The 22,626-nt window shown below is 40.6% G+C and overlaps 1 non-coding gene across 1 annotated transcript; it reads left to right on the top strand.

Moving 5' to 3' along the window:
• Positions 1-4,153: 4,153 nt before the first annotated feature.
• Positions 4,154-4,261, top strand: LOC145564543 (small nucleolar RNA R71). Its single transcript, XR_014094853.1, has one exon. It is a non-coding gene; the product is annotated as a small nucleolar RNA R71 (small nucleolar RNA).
• The last annotated feature ends 18,365 nt before the right edge of the window (positions 4,262-22,626 follow it).

The raw sequence follows: 22,626 nt of genomic DNA, 5'->3' as shown, positions 1-22,626 counted from the left end.
TTTTGGGGAAATGGGAGCCTCCATCACTAATTAGCACCCTCGGAACTCCAAACCTAGGAAAGATGATCTTCTTTAGGAGCTTAAGCACAACCTAGTGATCATTGGTAGGTGAGGGTATGGCTTCAATCCATTTTGTGTTGGGGCATTTCGTCCGCTACCAAGATATATAGATTCCCACAAGAAGAAATGAAAGGCCCCATAAAATCCACCCCCCGAACATCGAAGGGTTCAACTTCTAAAACACTGTGTTGGGGCATTTCGTCCCTCTTGGTAATGCCTCCGCTCCTTTGACATCTATCACATTGCGCAACGAATTGGTAGGCGTCTCTATGCATTGTCGGCCACCACAATAAGTATTGAGAGATTTTTGCCACTATTTTGTCAACACCACCATGTCCTCCACATGGTAGTGAGTGGCAATGCTCAAGAACACCTTGAATTTCATGATCTGAAACGCACTTCTGATAAAGGCCATCTCCACATTGCTTGAATAGGTATGGGTCATTCCAAAAGTATCTTCTCACCTCCTTGAAAAACTTCTTCTTTTGTTGAAAAGAGTACTCCGGGGGAACGACTCCACACGCAAGATAGTTAGCTATATCCGCGTACCAAGGGGTAGAAGTTGACACCAAAGCCATGAGAGCCTCGAATCCTATCTCATCATTAATCGGTACATCCTCCTTGTTCTCAAATAGAAGCCTAAACAAATGATCCGCTACATAGTTCTCCGCTCCCTTCTTGTCCCTCATTTCCATGTGAAAGTCTTGGAGAGAGAGAACCCAACGGATCAAGCGAGGCTTTGCTTCTTTCTTGGTCATGAGATACCGCACCGCGATGTGATCCGTGTACACGATAACTTTTGAGCATATGAGATAGGACCAAAACTTATCGAATGCAAACACTACCGCTAACATCTCTTTCTCCGTTGTTGTGTAATTCCTTTGAGCCTCATCTTGAGTCCGACTTGCATAGTAGATGACACATGATTTTCCTTGTTTCTTTTGACCAAGAACGACACCTACTGCAAAGTCACTAGTATCACACATTAGCTCAAAAGGCAAGCTCTAATCTAGAGCTTGCACAACGGGAGAAGAAATGAGAGCTTCCTTGAGCTTACGAAACGCCTCAAGGCAAGCCTCATTAAAGTAAAAAACAACCTCTTTTTTGAGTAATTTGGTCAGGGGTTTGGCGATTGAAGAAAAATCTTTGATAAACCACCGGTAAAAACCGTCATGCCCAAGAAAAGCCCGTACCCCCGTGATGGAAGTAGGAGGGGGCAACTTTTCAATCACCGAAACCTTGGCCGGATCTACTTCAATGCCATTTTTTGAAACCTTATGGCCAAGGACAATGCCCTCCTCAACCATAAAATGGCACTTTTCCCAATTTAAAACCAAACTCGTCTCTTGACACTTTTTCAAAACTTTTTCAAGGTTAAAAAGAAAAGTGTCAAAAGACGAGCAACCAACACTAAAATCATCCATGAAAACCTCAATTTCTTTTTCAAGCATCTTAGAGAAAATGGAAGTCATGCATCTTTGAAAAGTAGAGGGAGCATTGCATAATCCGAATGGCATTCTTCGGTATGCACATGTCCCATATGGACATGTGAAAGTAGTTTTCTCTTGATCACTTGGATGGATTGGGATTTAGAAAAATCCGGAATACCCATCAAATAAACAAAAGAAAGCATGGTTAGAAAGCCTTTCAAGCATTTTGTCCATGAAAGGGAGAGGAAAATGATCTTTCTTGGTGTTTTTGTTTAATTTCCTATAATCAATGCACATTCTCCACCCGGTCACCGTCCGGGTGGAGATTTCCTCTCCCTTTTCATCCTTGATTATGGTCATTCCACCCTTCTTTGGAACCACATGAACCGGGCTAACCCATTTGCTATCGGAGATAGCATAGATGATGCCCGCCTCACGTAGTTTCAAAATTTCTTTCTTCACAACCTCTTGAAGGTGGGGGTTCAACCTTCTTTGAGGTTCAATGGAGGTGGAATGATCATCTTCAAGATGAATACGATGCATGCATAAAGAAGGGCTAATACCTTTAATATCATCAATGCTATACCCTATCACATCCCTATATTTCCTTAAAACATCAAGAAGTTTTCCAAATTAAGACCATCTAGGGTAGCATTGACAATAATAGGGTATTTTCCCTCCATATCAAGAAAATCATATTTCAAAGAAGGGGGAAGGGGCTTGAGTTCTACCTTGGGAGGAGGCTTAGAACTCTCCTCCAATTTCTCCTCCTTGGACTCAAGCTCGGTCTCAACTTTTTGTTCAACTTCCTCCTTCAAGGATTCCTCCATTGCCATGACAAATTCTTTAGCCTCTCGAGAGTGGAACTCTTCTTTGCATGTAAGGGGTTCAATCATTGGATCTTGAGGCCTCATCACGACCCTCCCCAAGCGATCTAGCTCCTCATTCACAACATCAACTCTATAGCATTTTTCAACCATGGGGGTCTTGAGCAACTTCGAAAATTCAAAGACAATTTTTTCATCGGCCACTTCACAAGTGATGGTGTTGTTCTTGCAATTGATGACCGCCCCCAAAGTTTTAAGAGCTTCACGTCCCAAAATCAAAGGAGTGTTAACATCTTCCTCCATATCCATCGCTACAAAGTCACAAGGCATGTAGATGTGTCCCACTTGAATTGGAACATCCTCAAGCTCTCCACAAGGTAAGTTCACCGATCGATCGACCAATTGAATTGTCTTCCTTGTAGGGATCATCTCAATATTGAGTTTTTGAGCAATGGATAGAGGGAATAAACTAACACTTGCTCCAAGATTGGCTAAGGCGCCCCTAGCTTCCATGTTCCCAATTTTCACCGGCAAAGTGAAACTTCCCGGGTCTTTTTCCTTCTTGGGCATCTTATGTTGGACAAGAGCACTCACTTGATGTGGAAGGGTGATAAGCTCATCATTGAGCTTCCTCTTGTTGGTGAGAATATCTTTGAGGAACTTGGAATACGATGGCATTTGTGTCACAACTTCAAGAAAAGGGAGGTTGATATGCAAATCCTTCATGACACTAAGAAATTTTGTGAACTTGTCATTCAACTTCCTCTCCGCAAGCCGACCGGGAAAAGGAACCGGTCCACCAAGATTCCTAGCCTCACTAGGAATTGAAGTTGTTTTCTCATTTTCTATCTTCTTCTTCTCCGAACCTCCTTCTATCTCATCACCTCCCTTGTTTTCATTTACACTCTCCTTTCGTCCCTTCTTTTCCTCACTATCCCCTTCATTTGGTCCTTCATAGGAAGTTCCCGACCTCAATGTGATCGCCTTGCATGTATCGGGTTTTGGATTGTGAGATGGGTTAGGTTGTGGTTGTCCGGGTAGAGTAGATGGTGAATTGAAAGGAGTTCTCTCGGCCAATTGAGCTAGTTGTGAATCAACCATCTTGTTGTGGGCTCTTATCTCTTGCATTTGTTGCCCAAAAGATTGCATTTGCGCATACATGGCTTGGAGGAGTTGAGTTTGAGTTAGCTCCGCTTGAGGTGCTTATTCTTGATGGTTTCTTTGAGGTGCTTGGGTTTGATTGTTATATTGGTTGTTCCTTGGATAGCTTCCTCTTGGGTTTTGGGGTTGAGATGGAGGTGGATTTCGATATTGAGGATTGGAGTTATAGGAAGGTTGAGCTTGTTGGTTCCATTGTTGAGGTTGAGGTACAAACCCGGGTGGTGGTTGTCTCCAAGCTACTCCACCGCCGCTTCCTCTAAATCCCTCTTGCCTTGTGTTGTATGCCGCTACATGTTCGGGGCTTAAACCTCCAGAATAGGATGTATCATGGTTCGTTCCTCCACAATTTTGACAAGAGAAAGAGTTAACTTGAGAAGAGCTTGCTCCACCACTTGAACTTGCATTCACACTCGTGTTCAATTTGGAAAGCCCTTTTGTTAGTTGATCAATTTGATGTTGTAATTGATCAACTTTCTCCAATTCGTAAATACCACCTCTCTTTGGAGCGTTTCTTCTTCGGCCCCCCCAAGAGTAATTCTTTGCTACCTCTTCTATTGTGGCTTCAACTTGATTTTGAGGGATCTTGATTAATTGACCACCCGCCCCCGCATCCAAATTGGCTCTTGACATGGGCTCCAATCCGTCGTAGAAAAACCGCATGAGCAACCCTTGATTGTACTCATGGTGGGGACATGCTTGCACCAACTCTTTGAATCTCTCCCATGCTTCACCAAGACTTTCATCGGCCTCTTGCTCAAATGATGCAATTTTCCTTCTCATTCCGGCGGTCTTCTCTTCGGAGATAAAGCGCTTCAAGAACGCCTTTACAACCTCCCTCCATGTTGTGAGAGAGTTAGGCTTTACTTGCTTTAGCCATTTCTTTGCTCGTCCGATGATAGATTGCTGGAAAAGGTGCATACGAATGTAGTCTTGACTCACTTCATTGGTTTGCATCATTGCGCACAATTCAAGGAATCGGTCCAAATGTTCAATAGGGTCCTCACTTGCACTTCCGGAAAATTGCTCCGATTGGACCATTTGAGTATATTGTGGATGGATTGAGAAGTTGGTTTCCGTGACGGGTAGAAAAATCCCTCCCGTGAGCTCATAATCCTCCGGATTTCCGAACTCAAGAAACAAGACATCATTCTCTTGTCCCGCCATTGATTTGCGTGGTGAACTTGAAGAGTAAGTATCACTCTCACTATCAACTATATCACCAAAACCTTTTCCCTCGTCTTGATAAAGCCTACGGACTTGTCTCAAGGTTCGGTTGATTTCGTGGTCAATTTGATGTGAGGGTGCTCCTTGAGACCTCCTAAGCATTCACCAAAGCTAAGAAAACAATTAGAAATGACAAGGATGATAAAAAAAAAAAAAAAAACAAAAAGAAAAGAAAGCAAAATGACTCTAACAAAAGCAATAATAGACGCTAAACAAGCCGCCTCCCCGACAACGGCGCCAAAATTTGATAGGGATAAGATAGGTCGTTAAGCTACCACCCTAACCAAATTAATCATTTATAAAGCCTAAACCTACACTAAACTAGTTAGTGGCAAGTAAAGGGTCGAACCACTAGGGAAGCACGCTAATTCAACATCAAATATCACTAATGCAAGAGTAAAAGGGGATTGTTTTGTTGGTTTTGTTGAGTAGAACACTAAAACTACAAGTAAGCAAGAAAATGATGATTAAAATCAATAGAAAATGACGCTAGGGGTTCGGGGGTTTCGAACATGATTAGAAAGAGGGGAACAATGATAGTTATCATGATGAACATGCCAAAGAACACTAGATTCTACCTAAACAATTCATTCTCATGCAATAGTCTAGGAAAATCAATGAAAGAAGTCTATGCTAATTAGGATCATTCTCATGTATCCTATTAAACACAAGAAAATCAAGAGAATAAAGAAGCACAATACATGAAACTCCATTTTAACAACTCATTCTCATGCAATCATTAAAATGGAGGTGATCTTAATCTAGTTCAAATTATTTTCATGCATTTAAACTAGAAGGCAATCAAATAAAGTGCAACAATAATCTCAAGCCATTAAAAATCATGTCTTTCATCAATTTAAGGCATTTAATCATTCCAACTATCATCATTTATCCATCATTCAATGCATATCTTCAACCCCCTTCCCCTAGCTAAGAGTTTAGCCTAGAGAAGGGAGACTAAACATAATATCAAAACTAGAAATAAACACAAGAAACTTAAAACAAAACATGATTGAAATATATGAAATCAATAATAACTAGATAAACTAATAAGATAGACAAAAATAAGTAACAATAAAACAAATAAATAATATTAAAGGAAAGGAGAAGAGATTACTAAAGAAAGGATTGAAGAAAGATGAAAACTTGGATACTTGCTTGATTGATGGAAGATTAAAGCTTGAGCAAAGTTGAATACAATAAAGGAAGCTTGAATAACAATCTATTTTCTCTCTCCAGATTAGGCTAATGTTCTATGGAATTAGTAGTAAGTGTCTTCTATTACAAAGAGTCCCGTCTATATATATGTGGATCCCCCCAAAAGAAAGAGGCTTGGACAACAAGGCGCAAATAAATCGGAAACCCAGCCGTGCGCGCCCGCACAGAATGTGTGTGCGCCCTCTCAGCGTAGTGCGCGACCGCAACTTTTGAGGGTACGGGGAAAATGAACGCGCTCGCACATTAGTCCTGCGCGCCCGCTCATCAGGTGTGTGCGCCCGCACACAAGTCGTGCATAAGGTCGCCCAAACTCTCTGGTTAGGCTCTGTTTCTTCAGTCTGGCTGTGCGGGTTCTGACAGGGCTGCGCGCCCGCACAGGAGCCGCACAGTACCCCGCGCACAACATTTAGCTTGGCTTCTTGATATCCTCTTTCGTTCGGTACATAATACCTACAAGAACAAAGCATGGAAATCAAAATAAAAACAAAGCGAGAAGACTAAGAGAAGGGAAGATAAGGGAGAAAAGGAAAGAGGAAGCAAAACTAAGTAAAAATTCTTAGAAAAAGGGCCAAACAAGCGCAAATGAGGGGAGAATCCTTAGAGAAAAAGGATAAAAGAGTGGCATAAATGCTACTTATCACAAGCAAGCTGTACACCACCGCTACCACAGCCTGTGGCTGTTCAAAATGCCTTAATTTCCACCCTTTTTCCCAAAGGGGTTAATATGACCGTAATTTATACCCTTTTTCTACTAGGGTGTCTTTTTGTTATCATTGCGAAGTGATGATGGGGTGGTTGTTGAGGAAGGAGAAGCAAGAAGAGGAAATAGGGAAGAAGAACAGGGACGTGAAGAGGACCTTCCGGACAGAGAGGAACATCAAGCTGTGATTGTGATGGTGATAGAGACAAATAAGGGAAGACGGAGATGATGGTGGTGGTTCGTGGTTGACTGGCAAGATGAAAAGGGGGTAGTTGATGAGCGTCATTTATGACACTCAATAGAGTAGTTTTCGATTCCTTTTTCTATATTTCTCGTTTTATTTTCTTATAATGTTTCTAGTTTTCTCTTTTTTTCTGTCTTTATATTGTGGTTTTCCGTTCACTTTTATGAGTTTTCCATGATTTTTGTTCTTAATTAGCCATTTTAATTTAATTTCTATTCCTTTTCCTTTCTCTCTTACTTTTACTTGATTTCTTGCAAGTGAAGTTTTGAAATCTTCACTACGTGAAAAAACGAATTTGGCACCGGTTCAAACCCGGCCTAAGGCACCGGTTTGAACCGGTGCCAATGTGGGGGGTGCCAAAAGGGGTTTAAAAAGGCACCGGTTCAAACCGGTGCCAAAGTTGAAATTGGCACCGGTTAACCGGTGCCAAAAAGTACCAAAAATTTTTATGATTCCTTTTTTGGCACCGGTTAACCGGTGCCAAAAGTGCCAACATAATAAATTTTTATTTTATTTTTCTTAAAAATTAGATCTGTATTAATATTAATATAATCAAACCTGTTCATTATAATATTAATATATATAATAAAAAAAAATTACAGTATAATCAAATCTTAATAATAACCAAAAGTGCCAAAATATTAATATAATCAAATCTGTTCAATTATATAATAAAAAATAATTACAGTATAGGGCAAAATAAATTACAACAGCTAAATCAAAATTAAAAAATTACACATATAAATAAAAAAAAATTACAATATAAATAATAAAAAAAAGAAAATCAGTTGATTCTTCGATTTAAGATCAATATACTTGCATGTTGATTCTTCAATTTAAGAATTAAATCCATATACCTGCACCAATTAAAACAACCAAAATGAATCGATTAACATGAATCAATTCAAAAACCCAGAAAATCGAAAAAAAAAAGAAAATCGAAAAAAAGAAAAGAGTAACCCTTAAAAATGAAAATGAAAATCAGTTCAAAAAAGAAAATGAATCGGAAAAAAAAAAAAAAAAACCAGAAAATCGAAAAAAAAAAACAGTTCAAAAATCCAAAAAAAAACCCAGAAAATCGAAAAAAAAAATAAAAAAAACAAATTCAGTTCAAAAACGCATAACATCAATTACAACCCAGAAAATAAAACCCAGAAAATCAATTAAAACCCAGAACATCAATTAAAACCCAGAAAATAAAAAAAAATTCGACAAAAAAACCCAGAAATTAAAAAAAAATCGAATTAAAATAAGTTAAAAAATTGATTAACCAAACTAGAAAATCGAAAATCATTTTAAAAAAACAAATTTAAATCGATTAAAATAAAAAATAAATCAATAAAACAAATTTAATTCGTGGTGGATTAAATTTTTTTTTTTAAAGAAACCCATAAAAAATTTCGAAGACACTCATCAAATCAATTAAACCCAAAATTAACTTCGAACAAACCCAAATCAACTTGATGTTACGGTGGTGGCGGCGGCTTTGCGGTGTTGTTGTTGTATGTTGTTGTTGTTGCAGTTTATTATTGCATGTTGTTGTTGTTGTGGTTTAAGGGAGAGCAGAGGAGAGATCGAGTAGGTGTTGTTGCGGTGGTGTTCGAAGAGAAGAGAAGAGGTTCGAAGAGAAAGAGAAGAGATGAGCAAGAAGGCAGAGGAGATAGAGCAAGAAGGGAGAGCAAAGGAGAGAGAAGGGAGAGGAGAGAGTGATGAAAGAGGCGGACTGAGGAGAAAGAAGGAGCAAGCTAAGTTTTAGGGTTTTAAGGAGAGATAAGGCCGGTTTTTTTTTTTTAAATAATAAAAGGTCCGGTTCACAAAGGCACCGGTTCAAACCGGTGGCCTTTGTGATTTTGGCACCGGTTTGAAGTGAACCGGTGCCTATTACTCTGGTTTACCTTCCCACCAATTTTGTAGGCCATTTTTGGTACCGGTTTGGACTGAACCGGTGCCAATTAGGGGGTGCCTTTTTGATATTTTCTACTAGTGCTTGATTGTCGCTCTCTTACGGATGTTTTCTCATTAATTTTATGTCCGGAGTGCGCAAATATTTGAAGATTAAAAAGCTGCCCACCTCGCGGGCATCACCTTGAGAGCACTAACGATGAGGATGCACGAAAGTACAGGGATCAACTAGCGAGCAAAAGAAGCGAAGCCACGAGCACAATAGCAGAGGTGCGCGCGCAGGCCCCTCTGTGCGTGTGCGCAGACCCTGTTGTGTGTGCGCACAGTGGGCTGGTGCGTGCGCACGGGGTGCTCCACCTCCCTACGCTCGATTTATTATAAATATCCTTGACTTTTCCTTTTTTGGGGTAGATGATTTTATATGTACTTGAGACTTATTTCCAGAATTATAAGAGAGAGAAAGTAGAAAGAGAAACTTGAGATTACTTGTTTTATACTTCAATTTCATCTTTGATTTCAACTTTGAGCTTTGATTTCATCTTCAATCAATGAATGTTTGTGAGATTTCTTTCCTTTGAATTTACTTTTGTTTGCTATTTGCTTTAATTGTTGAATGTTTGATTTGATTTTTGATCTTTGGTTGAGAATTTGTTGAATATTTGATTATCTCTTTGATTAAGCTTGAAATGGTGATGTTTGTGATTCAATTGCTTTCTTTTTCAATTCCACCATGATTAGTGAGTAGATTAGTAGCTAGGGAAAAGGGGAAGCATGCTTAATTGATGGTTATTGCTAGTTGATGATTCTTGGTTGATTGAATTGTTGCAATTAAATTGGTTGACATAGTTTTGCATGTGATTAATTAGACTAGGAGTGATCAACCTATAAGATTAATCTAGATTGCATAGCAAATTTCAATGACATGAACCCTTGATTTGAGAATTGCTTTAATTAATTGAATTTGATTGTGATTTTCCTTGTTAGCTATTCTTAGTGAACCCTAGCTTGGCTTATAGGAGATAGTTTTTGGATTCTATTAATTGTAACTATTGTTTGTCCTTTGCAATGTTTGAATCAATCGAGTTATCCATCGATTAGCATAATCATTGAGCTTGCATGTCGAACCTATATCCCTAGTGTTTAGCTTAATGAATTTCTTTGATTGTCTTTAGTCTTTGGATACCTTAGTTACAATACAATTCTTCTTACAATCTTCAAAGTAGCTTGACCTAGGCTATAGATTTCTCCTACTCATTCCTTTGGGTTCAACCCTTGACTTACCTTATACTCGTATTAGGTTGATTAAGTGATTATAAATTTGTTTGGCCCTAGGGGAGATTAGAAATCGACCTACATTTTCCCTACGTCAAAATGGCAGCGTTGCCGGGGAATGATATTGGTACTTTTTTATAGTTTCCGAGTCTACTTCATTTTAATTTAAAATACAAAAAGATTTTTCTCTTTTTGGCTACATTTGTAACTATGCTACTAATTGTTTCTTTTAAGATTGTATGTATAGAGCACGTGGTCATTCACTACTGCCACTTGATCCGAAAATTGAGAGGGCAATTGAAAGGATAAGAGTTTCTAGATGATATTTGAGTTCTAGCCCTTCAAGTGAGGAAGAACCACAACAAGAAGAACAAGCAAGGATGGGAGTGACGCGGGTGGAGACTAGGTCGTTGAAACTAATCCTCCCACGGTAAAAACTAAATTTGTAAACACTTAACAAACCTATATACTAGTATAGAGGCAAGTCAAGGGTCGATCCCAAGGGAATTGGGGGAAGTTAACTATTTCTAAGGTCAAGCTATCTCGAAGTGTAAGAAGGAATGTAGGTTGTATAAATCAACTAAACAACAAGCAAACACAAAGTAAATCAATATATCAAACACTATGGAATTAGGATCCACATATAATTGCAATGAATACACACTAATTGGGTTGGAGATTGATTGATTCGAGTATTGCGAGGGGAGATAGATAATGCAATCAAAAGAGCTCGACAAGCTATCACCAAGAGGTCAAACTAGCGTTAACTACGAAAGACTCTACTAGGTGTTTTGGGTGTTTTTGTCCCTCGGGAGAGTTACAACTCAAAGACTGGTTGAGGAGCGCCCGTACTTGCAAAACAACGGAGACTCCGGGTGGTTGGAGCTCTGCCTTTGACGATCAAAGTTAGAACGTGTTGGAGTAAGTAAAAAGTGCGGAAAAAGATAAAGGTGAGATCTTCTCAGATTCCGAGATCACGAGATTTCTCTGATGTAAGAGAATGCCAGAGATATTATAATAAATTCAATATGTCCCACAAATGGGGGAAATCTCCCTATTTAAAGTGTCATTTTGGATAAGTGTGCCCTTACGTAGGTCATTAGACATATATTTGGCGGGCTTCTTGCACTTTGGCGGCTTTTTTGGGAATTGGGCCTTTGAAAGCCGTCATTCCTTTTGATGACAATGGATTTCACGTGTCATTTCGTAAGTGGCCCAATTTAGACCAGTATAGGGTGGACACGTGTCCTATTCTCATTGGACCACATGGCGGGGTAATTTTACCCAAAACATTTGCCCCTCACAGATGTGACGTGGCGGGCCACGTGGCATATGTGACAATTCACTCATCTAGTGGTGGAAAAGTAATTACTGTTCACCTTTTGGGGAATTTACCAGGATGCCCCTGGAGTTACCCCTCTATAAATAGAAACTTTGTCCCTCTCTTTTTCGCTCATTTACGAAAAAAGTCTGAGAGAATCTGAGAGAATCTTTGACTTTTCTTTGAAAAAGAACTTCCGCATGCCGCTTGCTATTTGCCGCCTGACCTAGTCGGCTTGTTCAACTTCCAACAATACCTCTTTCAGGTAACCGCCTTCTCTTTCTCTCTCTTTTAAGTTTCCTTTCATTTCGCCTGTGTTTAGTTCTTTTTAAAAAATGGTATCACAAACACTCACGGTACGGCCTAGGATAGCTGTTAGCCGGTCACCTGGGACGGCTAAATCTAGAAATAGGGGTGCCGCCTGTCCGGAATTGCTCTCGCCAACATATCCGTCTGTGTCTATGCAGGACACTATGGCTAGAACAAAAAGGACAGCCTGACCTCCTAGTGATGAAGAGGACGAGAGTCATATAAGGGTACCCAGAGGCGAGGTTTCTTACGACCCTTCAGGGTCCCAATGACGCCGACTGACTCGATTCTGGGTGAATAAGAAAATGATCCCAACGAAGAGGCATCCGGCTCTAAAGAGGGCTCATCTCAGTCGGATGCTAACACAGGCGGCCTCAAAAGTGAGGGGGAGTCGCCTGTGAATGCTGAGGAAGCATTTGAGGAAGGGGCCACCTCTGTAGAGCGAGGCCAGGAAGAAACCTCTTCCTCCCTTTAAGAAAAATTCACTCCTGACTTCACCCATATATCCGCATCTACTCAAAGAACCAAGCGGAAACACCTGGGTGATTTCCGGGACACCTATGTCATGGGTGCCTGCTACCAAATAAATGTTTCTGCCCTTGACGACTCATTTGTTTGGCCGCTTGACCAGAGCTATGGAGATAAATGCTTTGGGTGCTATGCGGCCACAATACAGGCGGGCCTTAGATTTCCGCTGGATCTGGGAATTGAAAAGATCCTAGATGGGTACCGCCTTGGGGTATGGCAGCTACAACCCAATTCTTGGGTTAATATTTTAGGGTTTGTAGCTGCCTGTAGGATGCAGGACGTTGAGCCTAGTTTTGAGGCCTTCACCCATATGCATTATCTAAGTAAAGCTCTCGCATCAGCCAGCCTCGGGTGGTTTACCTTATCATGTAACAAGGGTTACATGATGACTTAGGGAAAAGAAAATAAATGGAAGGATTGCAGAAACAAGTTTTACATCATTTCATCTCCTGATACCATCAGGAACCGGAAGTATAATTCCTGGAACCAAAATCCCTACCTCTTGGGTCAGGTTTCCATCCTCCCAGCTGTGTTTGACAAAGGCTGGGATCAGATTTTGACGCCTGGGATTTTTAAAGTTGAAGTGAAAAAGGTTAAGGGAGGAACCGAGAAAGAGATTATCCCTAAAAGTTATATCCCAGAGTTCAGCTGGCTAACCGATCCTTTCTATTTGGCTGCCTGTGGCCTTAGTAGTGAGAAGGGAAAAGGTGGGCAGCCGCATGAGTCTTTGCATAGCCCCCACTTTGTTTTATTTTATTTTTTATTTATTTTTTTTACTAACATTCCATTCGGCCTTTTGTAGAAGAATCCATGTCTCAGCTAGATCCGAACAAAAAACCAGGAGGCGACGCCTAAACTTATCGCCAGATAATGAAGCATAAGAACCAAGTGTTAAAAAAGAGCAGCTTGAGCATGTAAGTTTCTCTACATCCGTCTTCTTGTCGTTGGCCTTTTTCAAACTTCTCATTTTAAAGCTACGCTTTTTTCAGGAAGGGTCAGTGAAGCCGCTTGTGCTACTATCACTTGGGGTAAGGCCCCCAAAGCAGCTGGCTCCAGATGAGGGCCAGACTCCGGTTAAGAGGAGAAAGACGATTGCTCAAAAGCAGTCGGCCAGCCAGTCTGAATCCCATCCCTCTACAGGCGGCAAATCCCCGGTTGTAATGGCTGCTTTGAAGTAGGCGGAGGAGTCCAAATCGACTAGGGACAAACCTCTAACTGGGGCCGCCGACTCTCCAGGCGGCCATTCAAGCAGACGGAGGGATAAGAATGTTTAGGATCTGGTCGTCATCCCAGGTACCTCCGCCTTTGATCCCTTGCCTTACCATTGTAGGGTAAGACTTATAGTCATTCGCCAACCAGATCTGAAACCAGCTAGTCTTTTGGCCGGATCTATGCCAGCCTCTCACCAAGTATTGATTGTGTAGATGCTCCCCAGGCACCAGATGTTATGTGGATCGCCAAGGACATGCTCGCCGCCGTCTTTGCTGATCAGCCTGACTCTATTAAAGGATTCGGCTCCCTGAACTATGATGCTATCCTTGCAAATTTGGCAAAGGTATATTTTAAGTTGTTTTCAAACTCTTGCCTTTGCCGACTGTATACTAATCTTCCTCTTCTTTTCGCCGGATGCAGGCCATGCTGCTAGTTGATGGTCTTAAAAAACCATTCAGCGACAAGAAGAAAGAGGTAAGGGCCGCTTCTAATATTGACAAAGCCATGTTTGATGTAAATAAGACTGAGTTGTTGACTCAAGATATCCTATACTCACAGGCGACTTCAAATTTGCAAGTGAAGAAAGATTTGGAGGCGGCCCAGAAGAAGGTGACTAAGCTGAAGGCCGAGCTGAAGGCGGCTAAAGAGAAGGTTGAAGAGCTTCAAGATGTTGGCAAAGAGACGGATAGTCTCAAGCGCCAAAATGAGAAACTTCAACACAAACTTGCCAACCAAGAAAAATTGCTCGCCTCCAAATGGACCGCCAAGGTAGAAGAGGAGAAAAGGCTGCTTGTTGAGGAGAACGAGGTCGACTGCGTCACTCGCATGAAGATGGCATGGAAGGCTCTCTTTCCCAACGCAATTACTCCATTTGGGAGCATCGTTTTGTGCAAGCCATAGAGGAGCTGGATGCTCAGCGAACTAGGGAGCTGATGGCGGCGAGGCGGACCAGCATGAGGGACAAAACAAGGACGAGGATAAGGAAGGTGATGGAGATCATCCGGCCAATGAAGAAGTGGCGGATGAAAATGAAGCTGAGTCCTCTCCTGAAGCCGATTAAGTTTATTGTTTTTCTGCGGCTGAAGGGCCATTTTAAATACATTTCCAGCCTGCGTTCCGAGCATCTCATGTTTCTTTACCGACTGTGGAGTCGGGTTAATCAACAATTTCTTTTTCCTTGCTTTCACCCGTTGTTTTGTCGGTTAACAATTTGACCTTTTAATTTGGCTGGCCAAGGGTTCAGCTTTTTATGATGAATCATCCGACCAATAGGTTAGTTTTTAATGTTTGTCTTTGGAATCTAACACTTGTGTGTTTATTTTCTGAAATTTAAATTTTGTGTTTAAATGGTATACCGGATAGTTTTGCCCATGGGCGGCTGTACGCTTGGGTTTACAAGCTGGTTAATTGGCTTGAAAATGGGTGATACCGGATGGGGGTATGACTTATTTTTAGGTTAATCAATCACTAAGATGATTGCCCCAAGCCAAGCGCACAGTCGGACACTCGTGCATCCAACTCTCATTGTAGGCGGTCATTAGACCTTTATGCCATGATCGAATGGCTGTTCATGCAACAAGTATTACAAGTTGAATGAACTAGAATGTTAAGTTAGCATCAGTCCGCCTGAAATTCTTCTTTTACAGGCGTCCTATATTTTCCAAGCGACCTTTTGCGCCTACCCAATCTCAAATGGCTCCGGATGAGTGATCATGCTACAGAATTACAAGTTGCATGAACTAGAAAGTTTGTACCTTGTCCGCCTGCTAAATTTCTATAACAATAGCAGGCGGTTCTATAGACCTTATGTGCTCACCTCATTTCGAGTGGGTCTCTGAGACTAAGTTATCCTACTTAGGCTAAGCTTCAAACTAGTCGTGTATGTAGGTGGACATAATCCAATTATACTCGATGTCCGCATGCCCCTTCTAGGAGGACTTGTATAATTTCGCCAGGTAATCTATGTTATAATTTCAGTCGGTGGCCGATTGATGTGTCTAACATCCGGCCTCCACAGTCTTAGTCATTCTTTAGATTGCCATGGTTAGGTGGCTATGAGTTGAACAATTAGGTCGTTCAATTTTTGCCGCCTGTATGCGGTTGTAGAGTAGACAATAGAATGCCCTCTGCGACGATAACACCCGGAGGGGCGTCGCCGGACGCATATTTCACATTAGAGTAGGCGAATTCAAAAAATGGGTAACCATCCGGCCATTGGACTCATGCCTCTTTTTTGAGAGACGGTTGTATAGCCATTAAACCTTTTTGTGTTTAGCTTATTACCTGGCCATTTGCCTCACATTAGTTGGATGTTAGTGGTTAACCTCCAGTTTTAATTTTCAAGTTATTTAAAGAAGGGGTACCGCCTGTAATTTAGACAGGCGGCACATGATATAAGTCGGATGTATGTAACGGAATAAATAAAATAACTTGGAAACAAAAAGAAGCTTTTCATTGATAGGCTTTCTATTTACAAATTTTACAACACTTAGAAGTCGTACTTTTTTAGATTGTCTACATTCCAAGTTTTGGGCAGCCTACCGTATAGGGTCTCAAGGCAGTAGGTGCCGTTTCTTACTTCCTCATAAATCCGGCAGGGGCCTTCCAAATTAGGAGTCAACTTTCCAAGCTCATTCGCCATACCGGTTGCCTCCATTTTTGCGTAACACAAAGTCCCCAACTTTCAAAGGGCGCTTGTGTACTTTCTGAAAGGAATGGTGTCCTTCGAACAAGTGTATTATTCTGATAGTGGGTTCATAATTATTAGAAAGCTAATATATTCAGTAAGGTTAAGTGATCGGAATGCCTAGGTGGAGGCCACTTCCGATCAGTAATATTAATGCATAATTAATATTACAACTTAATCTTGACTGAACCCTTCGGGTCACACCCTTAGCAGTAAACGAACCGACTCGACGAATAAATTCGGAAGAAATTAATTCGTCTAATTCGTCGCCCGAGTATTAAATATTTAGACGTCGGTAATTCGAGTTTAGAGCGTCGAAACCGAGAGTCGGAAGTTGAGTAAAAAATAGTAAATGATGAGACGCGCAAAATAATAATAAATCGACAACATTCCCAAAATACCCCTAGCATCGGAGTACCCTAATCATCCGAATGCTAGGGGAAAAATATGCTAGCATAGGTGGCTAGCATGCGCACCTTGCAGAGCCAAGCATGGCTGGCTGGTGCGTAGCTTGCTAGCCACAGCAGCAGCCCGCATCTCCAAGTACGGGGCAGGGCAGGGCTAGGCGAAGCATGTGGGAGCATATGGGAAGCAAGTGGGGTGAGGGACATGTGGCACAAGGAGAGTATTGAGTGGGGAGCAAGTATGGTCCCCCCTACTCTCCAAGTGGTCCTCACCACCCTTTACATGTAATAGTGCCACTTGTAGATTTATTATTAGTTTGCATATTTATTTTAATTTAACTTTAAAACAAATTGAGGAATTTCATGATCCCACATTGATGGGATAGAAATTCCCACTCTCCCTCTTGCCTATAAATACCCATCTTGGGTTTTTGGGAAAAGTGCTTGAGTAGGAGTTCAATAGAGCATTTCATTAACGAAAACTCTTAAACTCATATAATACTCGGGTTTTGGTCGGACCTCGCTAACCTTGAGGTAACGGACCTAAAAGTCGCTAGTAGTTTTTGCGGGTGGATTTCCGTAAGAGGCTTGCGTATTTTCGGAGCTCGAGCTTTCAAGTAAGAGCCCGACTTTAAGGGTGAAGCACGCTTCAAAGGTAAATTCCAATTTTACCCTTTTGTGATTATTCGTTATGCTTTATGGTTTTATTAATTGCGAGTGGTTCCTTGGGTCGGGGTTGTGGGCATCAAGTTTTGGGTAATGCTTGAAATATTCCCTACAAGTTTTAGCGACTCCACTAGGGAGGATTTCTATTTCAATTCCTAAAATTTATTTTGGCAATTATTTAGAATGAGTGGATGAGACTCGAAAAGTTCTAAGTATTTCATGTGCGAAATTTTGATTAACATTTTTGTCATATGCATAAAAAAGGTTCTCATTGGAAAGACCATCCGTAATGAGTAAAAAAACATAGGATTTTTACACGTAGGAAATTTGAGGAATATCTTTCACAACTAGAATCGAAATAATACTGTGAAAACTGGAAAATTCTAAGAACACAGACAGCTGCTGAGGCATGTAAGAACTAGCGTCTAGAAAACAGAGCCTGTCGCCGAACGACAATTATGTCGCCAGGCGGCAGGGCTCATATCCTGGCGACAGTCTCTGTTGGGTGGCACTGCGTTCTTCTAATACCGAGCCATAAATTTGCCTTCTTGTTTTGCCTAGTTCTAGCACTGTTGGCTCGATTCTACTTCCTGATTGAGTTTTTCTTACTACATCTACCTGATTGAACGCTCTGAGCAACAAAGGGTACATCCGAGAATGTTGAATTCACCAAACCATTGAAGCGAGTTTAACACGCGGGGTGCAATCCTCAAGCGCCGATTCTTCCAAAGGTAAGGCTTCCACGCGGTGCATCCGGAATCATAACCATGGACCCTCTTTGACTAACCCATGTCCGGAACTTTAGAGAACTAGAGCCATGGTTAGGTTGCAAACTCATTGCATCATATCGTGCCTACTTGACTACTTATGCATTATTTGTTGTGCATACACTATGTGTTTTTCCTAACCGTTTCTTTGACTTGTGTTTAAGCCTAAATAAACTAAATAATGACTTAAAGGACTTTGCCTAATTAATTAATTAATTAATTTGAGTAATTAACATTTAATAATTTAATCAAAACTGACTTAGTACGACTTTAGGCCTGTCCCATAGAGTAAAAATACTGAAAGCAGTCCCAGATTAATGTTCCAGTAATGGCGCAAAAATTTGGGCTACATCGCCAAACGCTGCTGTGCAACGCCGTGCGACAACTTTGTCGTATGGCGCTGCACTGTAGTGTGCGGCGACAGTCCTGTTGCTATGCCGACAGTTCAGATTTTTGCTCGAGTTATCACGACGAGTCTAATGAAACAGTTTATTAATAAGTTTGGTTATTTTGTTAATGGAATTAACCTTATTTAGTCCTTAATTGAGTCTAAGCAATTAGTCCCATAGTCTTACACAAGAGTCAAAGCATGTCACTTGCACTCACAAATAAAGCACACACTAACATGTATGTACACTTTGACCGTGTCTAGAGAGTCTTGTATGCGCATGTTTTCCGTCATTTTTTTAGAGGGGTAAGTCGGATTTTAATCCTCCAATTAAACCACTTGTTTGAACCCATGTACTTGATTCCCAAAAATATGCAACCTATTTTTGATTTTTTCTTTTTCTTTATAAACCAGTAAAGTCAAAGTCAATTTGAGTCAAGTCATTAAAACAAATAAAATTGTTTAATTTACAACGCGTGGTCATGAAAGGAAGGGCGTTTAATCAGAGACAACCTTTTCATTCAAGTACAACTTTTTGATAAACTAGTCAGTCGGAAAAAGAAAAGCTAAGAAGATAATGGCGAGTCAAGAAGAAGTCAATGAGCTGAAGAAGCAAATGGCTAGTGTTACTGAGGTGCTAAGGACTTTAACCATCCAAATCAATGACCCTGTGCAGCAACAACAAATGGAGCTCATGCAAGAGAGCTTAAGCAAGATATCTAATGACTACAGGTTCTAAGGCATTAGAGCACAAGGGATCTAGGTGGACAAGGAGCTTCTTCCGCAAAATTTCAATGCCAACGACATCCCAAAGTTCAAGGCAACTGATAACCCCTATTTCCATTTAAGAGCCTTTGAGAGTATAATGAATACTAAGGGGATTGACAAGAAAGTCTTTCTTTCTTTATTTTCCTTATCTCTTGAAACCGTTTGCCAACAATGGTTCTTTTCCCTTGACGAAGAGAAAACCTCTACTTGGGAATCAATTGTAAACGCTTTCATTGATAAATATAAATGCAGTATTCAAGTTGAAACAGATCATAGGGAGCTTGAAATACTTAAACAAAAAGAGAATGAAGGTTTCATTTCTTTCTTTAATAAATGGAGAAAGACTTCTGCTAGGATGATTGAAGTACCCAGTGAGAAGGAATCTGTGAGGATGTTCATTAAGAACCTCCAAGAAAAGTACTCCAAACATCTTAAGTATTAAAACAATCTACATACCTTCAAGGCCGTTTATGACAATGGGATTAACATTGAAGACAACCTTGCTAAACAAAAAGCTGCTAATACTAATAACTCTAATAGTGGCTGGAAAGGTAAGAAGAATGACAATACTTCTTCTCCCAAAACCACCCACTCAAATAATGTTAGCACCTTTAATTTGAGTGAAGTCCTCGCTATGACCAACCAAGGACAAAAGAAACCATTTAGGAGGAACTTTACTCCTATTGTTATGAGTTATGACACAACATTCGACCGATTGAATGAAAAAGGTCTTATAACTCCTATTGGACCATTCGGGGATCCACCTGTTTAAAAGAGGACATCTAACTGGAATCCCAACGCACATTGCAAATACCACCAAGGTAGGGGCCATCTCACTGAGAATTGTTTGAAGGTTAAGAAAGCTATCCAAGACTTGATTGACAACAATAAGCTTCTATTGCCCCATGCAATCAAGAAGCCAAGCATCAACAATGCACCCCTCTGTGATTCTTTGGCTATCTCTGATGAGGAAAACCACGTGGATCGTATATCCCTCATCCAACCCGTTGAAGAAATTCATGCTATCGAAGAAGAGGAGGAAACCTTTTTCGATGATATGAGTGATTTACCTTCTGGACAAGAACCTGCAACTAAGGAAGAAGTATGGATTCTCATATAGTCAATGTGGGAGGGAATAGATTTGTTGCGTGAAGCTATTGAATTCGCGAAGAAACAAGAAAAGGTGGTTCAAAGCAAGCATGTTAATGTTTTACCTATGGAGAAGAAACCATTTTCTCTCCAAGTAATTGACACATTCAAGAGGAGTAATAAGCCTTACACTCCAATTGGGACTTCCTATGATAAAATGTTTAAAATGCTCTCCAAGAGTGGTTAGGTTAAACTTCTCGAACCGAGACTATTTGAGTTATTGAATATGATAGATAGGTTCTACTATCCATATCATCTATCAGGGGGACATACTATTGAAAATTGTTTTAAATTCAAAGATTTAATTCAGAATTTGATTGATAACAAAAAGCTAGTCCAAATTCCACAAGAACAAGATAATAGCATCAATGGGGTTTGGGACAGCGATGACGAAGACGTCTTTCTTAAGGATATGAAAGAACCTCCATTTTAAGTCATATATCCAATAAGTGATTTTTGGGATGAAGATGATTCAACCATGGACGTCCTCATAAGATCCTGGAGAATGCATCCTCCCATCTCTACACAACCTATTCCTACCGTACACCAATTTCCCATACCAATTATAGAGGACAACGATGTTCTCAAAAAATTCAAGAAGACCAAGGTCGAAATGAATATATGGAAACTTCTAGCTACATACTGAGAACATAGGTTGGCGGTAATGAACGCCTTGGACAAGATAGGGATAGACTCCGAAACCACTCCTGAGGGGTTGGCAAACTTTCTCAAGAGTGATCTCCCTACTCCCGTTAACTTGACCACCTTTTCTGAAAAAGATATACCTCCGGAAGGTGACAAGCACTACAAGGCTCTAAACCTCAAAGTAGTCTGCAAGAGGATTAATGTCCCAATGACTCTTATAAATAATGGATCGGCAATCAATGTTTTCCCACTTAGAACTGCGATGATGTTTGGAATAAGGGATGAAGATTTAACCCCGTCAACACAAGGAATAAGAGCCTACGACAACACTCGTCGCCAAGCTCTTGAATAGATTATCATGAACGTAACTGCGGGAGCAATAGAACATGCCACTACCTTCCAATTAGTGGATATTAAAGCTTCCTTCAACTTATTGTTAGGACGCCCTTGGCTTCATGACCTTAAGGCCGTCCCTTTATCCCTTCATCAGCAGGTAAAGGCGGTAGTTGGAGGGATCCCTATTACAATCGATGCTTCGCCTATGAGGATTAAAGCCGTTGAAAATCAGATTATTAATGTGGAGCACGATGAGAATGGTGAAGACTGGTGGGGCTTTAATGAAGAGGTCTCCTTAATCGAGGAAGATGAAAGGACCCCTCTTTGCCAACCCCCACTCTAATATGACGGTACACATTATTTTCAAGAGACAGGGACACTTTCCCGGAATGACTCTAGGAAAGAAAAAGGAGATATCAAAACAAATGGAATAACTTGGCCTCCCTAAGTTAGATACTTTCGGATTTGGTTTCGAACCGACTCTAAAAGATCTAAAGCGAGCCCAGGAAAAGTCTAAGGCGCGTAGGAATGCTCGCACCCAAAAGAAAGCAATCCCAATGGACATATATCCTCTTACTCTCAATGGACAATTCATAAGAGATGGAGAGGACTATCCATGCTACGAATTTCCTAAGCCCTTTATTGTAAATGGTGCGGGGTTCAAAATCTTTCTTAATTTCTATTTTGTAGATGAGATCCCATCTCCTATTCACAAGGAGAAAGCACCCCCATGCTTTGACTTCAATTTCATGGGACTCCTCTTTGGGCGCGAGAAGGATTAGCCAAAGTTCATAGAGGACAACTCCTCGCTCATTGAAACAGTCCTACAAAAACCCTTCGAAGCTCATCACTCCAGCAGAGTGTTTTATGCAAGGATGGCGCAAGACAGTCAAGGTGACTACTCTGAGTGGAAGAAAAATATTAATAACAACAGGACAAGGACCAACGTTTGAAGAGTCGTCTAAGTCAGAGTCACAGTCTTTCCCTGTAGAGTCTTCTAAGTCTATAGCTGTAGCACCTCTTTCTTCTTCTCCTTCTTCTATTTTAGCATCTACTCCTAGGATAGTTAGCAATAAAGTCCCTAAGGACATTTCTTTATTCGATGTACAGATTTCTGAATTTAATAACAAGTCTTCTTCCTCTTACTCCTCGTGTTATTCCTTAACCCAAGATGACGAGCATTGTTTAACTAACAATAATAATGACAAAGAAATTATTAAAGCAATGGAAACACTTGAAAAGAAAACACCGGTAATTGAGGATACTGAAACGGTTGATATCTCAAATGATTCAACCATTAAAAGAGATGTTAAAATCGGAGTAACGCTAAATAAAGAAGAAAGAACCGATTTATTTAATCTACTTAAAGAATTTATCAATGTATTTGCTTGGTCATATGAAGATATGCC

This window comes from Chenopodium album, chromosome 1, assembly GCF_948465745.1.
Source record: "Chenopodium album chromosome 1, dcCheAlbu1.1, whole genome shotgun sequence".
NCBI lineage: Eukaryota > Viridiplantae > Streptophyta > Magnoliopsida > Caryophyllales > Amaranthaceae > Chenopodium > Chenopodium album.
Note: the sequence above shows the minus strand (reverse complement) of the source record. Positions and strands in the feature narration are given on the sequence as shown.